The sequence below is a fragment of the Marmota monax genome, unplaced genomic scaffold, assembly GCF_021218885.2.
Source record: "Marmota monax isolate L192 unplaced genomic scaffold, Marmota_monax_Labrador192_F-V1.1 WCK01_AAM20220418_F8-fsc00003, whole genome shotgun sequence".
Lineage (NCBI taxonomy): Eukaryota > Metazoa > Chordata > Mammalia > Rodentia > Sciuridae > Marmota > Marmota monax.
In genome coordinates this window covers 9,083,808-9,089,551 of record NW_026694084.1, presented here as the reverse complement: position 1 = coordinate 9,089,551, position 5,744 = coordinate 9,083,808, and positions in this window count along the sequence as shown.

Genomic DNA, 5,744 nt, shown 5'->3' with positions numbered 1-5,744 from the left:
TTTGTAAGGTAGAAATGAAAGTGTTGGATCAGGATTCTGAGAGAAGCAAAACAGAATAGGCAAGGTTTAACCTGAGAAAGAAGTGTGCTTTGCTTCTGTCTGAGTAATCGCCAGGAGTTTGTTTTGAGATTAAGAGGAGAGTTCAGATCCCTCTAAGCCTAAATTTTCAGTTCAGTTTGAGTCCCTGGGGTGAGCTAAGCTCCATGTGAGGGTTGAAGTAAGCACTTAACAACACACAGGATGACTGGAATCTTCTAAGCTGCTCATTATCTGGTCTAAGCAGACATCCCCAGGCTTTTGAGGACCAGCGTGAACCCTCAGCTTTTCCAGTGCCCAGATATAACAAGCCCTAACTAGTTCTGTCTCTAAGGAGGGGGCTTATTAAAGGGTTAGAAAGGAAATGGGGCCAGAAAAAAAAATGGAGAAAAGGCAAGAGTAAACTGAACTAGGAGCTTTTTTGATCTGATTTTCTATTGCCCTTGCTTGCCTGCCTCTGAGAAAATTTATAAGGCTACTGACTTTGACAGTTTCTGGGGCATGTTTTGTAGAATAAAATAAACGACTGAGCATCTGACATCATCATTTTCTTATACACTCAGGAGAGCTTTTATTGACATTTTTGATGATATAGCCTTTGGGAGATGATTTCTTAGGAGTTTCAGAATCCCAGTTCTCACATATGTTGCAATCCAGATAAAATTCTACTTTTAAATGCCTAATAGTTCATATCTCATTGTTCAGTGATTTTGAGACCTGCTGGCCACAGCCATTGCTCCTTACCAAAGAGCCTCTGGAATTTAGGGGCCCAGAGATTACAGAGTCAAGGCAGTCTAGTGCTTGAGAAGTGAAGAAGGTCTGCAGACTGATTAGACTTTTAACCCACAAGGAACTCAGAAGTGATGTATGAAATTTTTCTACAGTTTCTGCTTGCAATACTTAAAAGTTTCTAAGTTCCACAATTTAGTGAAGTGGGAGGAGCCATATTATCCTCCTAAACTGAATTCTGTGCTTCCTTCTGCCTCTAGTTGTCCATGTGACTTTAGGCAAGTCCCCTGACTTAGCCCTCAGTTTCCTCCATTGCACACTTAGTTGTAAGGATCTGTACCGAGTCCTGGATTGTTTGTTCTGCTCTGTTTGGTCCATTTGGCTACTTGGGGAACTAAGAATCTTCTTTCCTGAATGGTTCCAGTTTAGGATTGATCCAAAGAGGACTTTGCATGAAAATTGGGAGACATTTTCATACAGGGCCATTACTCTCTGAAGGTCTTTTCACAATCAGATAAAGTGACATGCAGATGCAGAGAGACTGACCCCCTCTCCTTCACTTCTAGCTCTTCTTGACTGCAGGCCTTGCTGACCACCACTACACACTAGATTGAGGACTCCCAGAAGCAGCAGGGATTTGCACAGCATTTGCTTAAACTTCTGCGAATAGGAATCCGATACTTAACTTTGGGAAGGGAAGGTTAACTGGGGCGAGGGACTGCATATGTTCCTTTCGAATGCATTATTTCATGTACGTGTGAAACTGCATGGTTCTGGCATATGTGGGTATGTGAAGAAAAACACCAAATGAGGTTGCAGCAAGAAGCTGGGCTTTTTCCTGCTTCCCAGAGTTCTAGCTGTTAAGCTCAGTAACTCCAAAAATTTCAAGATCTAAGATGTTTACCTTGCAATTAACAAAGGGAGAGAGCTCCCCTCTGAAAGTTTTGCTTAAACACTTTCTAGTTATGCTGGTTGTATAACTAGTATTATTCTTCCAGGCTTCAAATTTTTCCTCAAACTGTTTTGCAAAGACAATGTTGAAGACTGGCACCCAGGCACGCCTCTTCCTGAGCCAACCCCCACCCCAGCCCCTGGACCCCATGATTTAAATGTTTAAAACTACTATGGAGCTGAAATCAATCTAACTCCGGCATAGACAAATAAGTACCACTTACCTCATAGCCTGGGGCTTTCCCATTCTGTGGCTGTGCCTGAGAACTGTGCTAAAACACCTGATGGAGCCAACTTGGAGGCACGAAGGAGACCTGCAGAAGCTGCACTTTTCTGGAACATGTCTCCCCCTCCTGGTTATTCCTCAGTATTACAAACAAAATGCACTTTGGGAACATTGGAGCAAAACTCGGAAAACCAGCAAGAAGTGCCCCTTCCTTTGCAGGTACAACGTGTTTTTAAAACCCCTCCCCTTTCTGACCACATCTCTTTTCTGAAAAGACAACTTGTTATGCTGGGAGGGTTCCTAGATTGCTTTGACCATCTTCTGATAAGTGTTCAATTATGTTTCTGAGAGTCTTCTGCATTTTTTAAGACTGCACGGAAGCCCGCATCCAGTAAAGCCAAAAGCTTTCTTTTTCCCTGATAAGAAGGAAACTTCCCAAATGAAAATCCTACCCTGGGCAAATGTTTTATTTTCTTCATTCATTTACTCTTTCCCTTTGTAACTCCTATCCTAGCTGCAATTACAGGTGTGCCTCCCCCGTAGAAACATCGCAAGCAGAATTTGGACCAGACTTAGGATAGTGAAGACAAAAAGGCAGATTTACCTGAAGAGAACGAAATGTAAGCTTCCAGGCCCTTATGATAGGCTGGATAACAAGTCCCTCAAAGATGTCTATCTCCTAATCTCCAGAACCTATAAAAATGTTACCTTGCATGGTAAAAAAGGCTTTGTAGAGGTGATTAAGATCTTAAAATGGGGAGATTGTTCTGGATTATCCAAGTGTATCCAATGTAAGCATAAGAGCCCTTAGAAGGCAGGAGACTCAAAATTAGAGAAGACACAAGGATGGAAGCAAAATCCAGAGAGAATATAAGCTGCTGGCTTTGAAGATGGAGGAAGGATCCAGGAACCAGGGAATGGAGGTGCCTCTAGAAGCAAGAGAAGGTAAGGAATCAGGTTCTCCTGAGAGCCTCCAGAAGGAGCACAATGCTGAACTTGGATTTTAGTCCAGAGAAATGGATCATGGGCTTCTGACCTTCTGACCTGTAAGATAAAACAATGTTTTAAGCCATTAAATGATGATAATCTGTTACAGTAACAATAGGAAACTAATACACAGTCCTCCTGTATATGAGGCCCTCCTAGAACCCTGGGAGGGACTCTTGAAGTATATTCACATAGTCCTTTAAAAAGACTGTCATGGGGAGCTGCTCAGAAAACACTCTAAGTCCTAACTCATACAAAAGAGAGCTTTATTTACCTGGCCAGGGACTATTACCCACCCATAGAGACTTATGCTCTGTGGGAGAACAGCAATTTCCAGGCCTGTGTCTTGGGAATTTAAGGACCAAAACCCACAATTTAAGGGCTTTTCTAAGCATCATGCAAGCAAGCAAGTTACAGAAGCTAAAAAAAGCAGTTAGCTTACAACTTAGTTAACTGCGTCTCGGGTTCAAATAAGTGTTAGACAACCATATCCTGAGTTTCAGCTGAGTGGGGGCAATAATCTATTTCAAAGTCATGTAGACCCATGACTGTATTCAAACCCAGGATGTAGCTCACCACAACCACCACTATATCCTGAGTTGGGTACATTCTGTGAGGTACAAAGTACAGAAAAATAAAATTTTAGAAAGAAGGCAACTTTAATTTTTGTTTCTCAGAAATGGGTCATGTAATCCCTCTACACAGGAGCAGTAACAGAAAAACTAAGATAAAGTCTAGAACAGTTAAGATGGAATCCCTACAGCCACACTTTTTGTTCATACAGCCACAGTGACTCCATTCCCACTATCCCAGTACCAGTAACTGATTTGATGCTTATAATTATCTCATTTACTCATCATTTTACTACTGATATCTATGAGCCTTATGTCTCCATGACCAAGCTAATACAATTGTTCACAACTATATTGCTTTAACCTTGTCTATATCTATATTAGCCCATCAGCTTATATTTATCTATACCTATACTGGCATACTGACTTATCACCTTTCACTGTTCCATATCTTTTTCTGTGGCTTAAATCCTATGTCTTACAGTTACATGATTTTATTACTATTACTTAGGCTTACTCCTGATGGACTTATCTATGAACTTATGTCTTACTGTTGCTTATCTATGTTATCTTACCTTATTCCTATAATCTATAACCTATGTCTATGACTTACTTATTGATTATATTAATCAGTTCACACCACAGCAGGACTCATAGAAGTATGCTTCACTTTTGTAGAGTTTGCAAAATTAATGTATTTTAGCTACAACTAAGACTGTCGTTATCTTTCCACTCAGATATCCCCAGATATTCTTCTCCCCTAGATGAGCAGCACTAGGTGGTTACAGGTATTTTGGGGGCTCCCACTAAACAGAAAAGTGCTTAGGAATACTTGCTTTATATTTAGCAGGATATATTCTTGTGGTTCATGGTCACTTCCATGTGGCATTAAGTTATTACTGGAGTGAAGAGTAACTTCCACGAACACTCCTAGTACCCATTATGTCATAGTCCCCAGGTGCAGTGACATGAAGAAGCCACAGTATATGTGTTGCTGTCAGTATATGTGTTGCTGGCAGTTCATTTCTTTAATCTCATCAGAGGAGAAAAAGCTATCTTCAGAGTCCCAAAATTTTTTAAAAAAATCGAATCAAAGCAGTAATTCATGAAGAGGAAGAGATAAATTTAAATGTAAGTAATGAATAACCTCTTAGATTATTTGACATACCAATTAATGAAGATGAAGTAATTGTATGAATATATTGTAGAAAGGCTTAAATTACTTGCTGATTTGACACAATTTATGAATTTGTGAAGATATAAACTCAATACATGACCACCAGGAGGACATCAATGGCAAATTGATTAATGTGTCATTAATTCAAAGAGTAATATTTATGACTAGGCACCACACAAGAAAATGTGAGGTCTTATAATGGCCCTGAGATCTTATAATTCTTTTTAAAATTTTTATTAGAGCATTATAATTATGCATAGCATTTGGGTTCATTCTGACAAAATACTACATGCAAGGAATTTGATTTCAATCCCATCCCCCCTTTTCCTTTCCTTCATCCCTCCCATTATTTTCCCTCCTCTCCTCGATTGGAGATCTTATAATTCTTATATGAAAAAATTGATTGTGATCTCCTCAAATTTGATAGAAATCCTGAACATTTACATGATTGTCCCAAGAACTAGTAGACTGACTAGCTGGTCCTTGAATGGATGGACCTGAGACATCTTAGAGGGCGGCTTGATTGAATGAGTGGTGCTGGAATTCAGATGAGGCACGGTTACTGTGGAGGGGAAGTCTTTGGATGTAGGACCCAAGTTAGTCAACTAAAAAGAAGAAAGTTTTGAATGAAAGAATGTTTGGGTCATGAACTTCCCACCACACTTTTAGTTTTGGCTGTACACATGTTGCAATAAGTCAAGGACTACTACAAAGTGAGGTGTGAACATTCAATCTATTTTTGAAAAATAAATATGGGTCCTATTTTAGAATAAGAACTATTAGCCATTAGTTGGCTATTGCTATTTGGGTTCTGTGCAAGATTTGCCCAGTAGCCAGCAACTATTTTTTGATGCTTATAACACTTAATAAAACCGCCCTTGCCTTTGAAACCTCCATTTAATGAAGAGGGTAGAACGTACGCTTAGAAAAGGAGGTAAAAAGTGCAAAATGCTCCCGGGCTCCACTGGATAAACCTCTGTTAGATGATCTTCCCTTATTTCGGAGCAGGCCGAGCCGCTGCGCAGACCTCCCACCTGCAGGGGGCGCGCCGGCAGCCGTGCAGCTA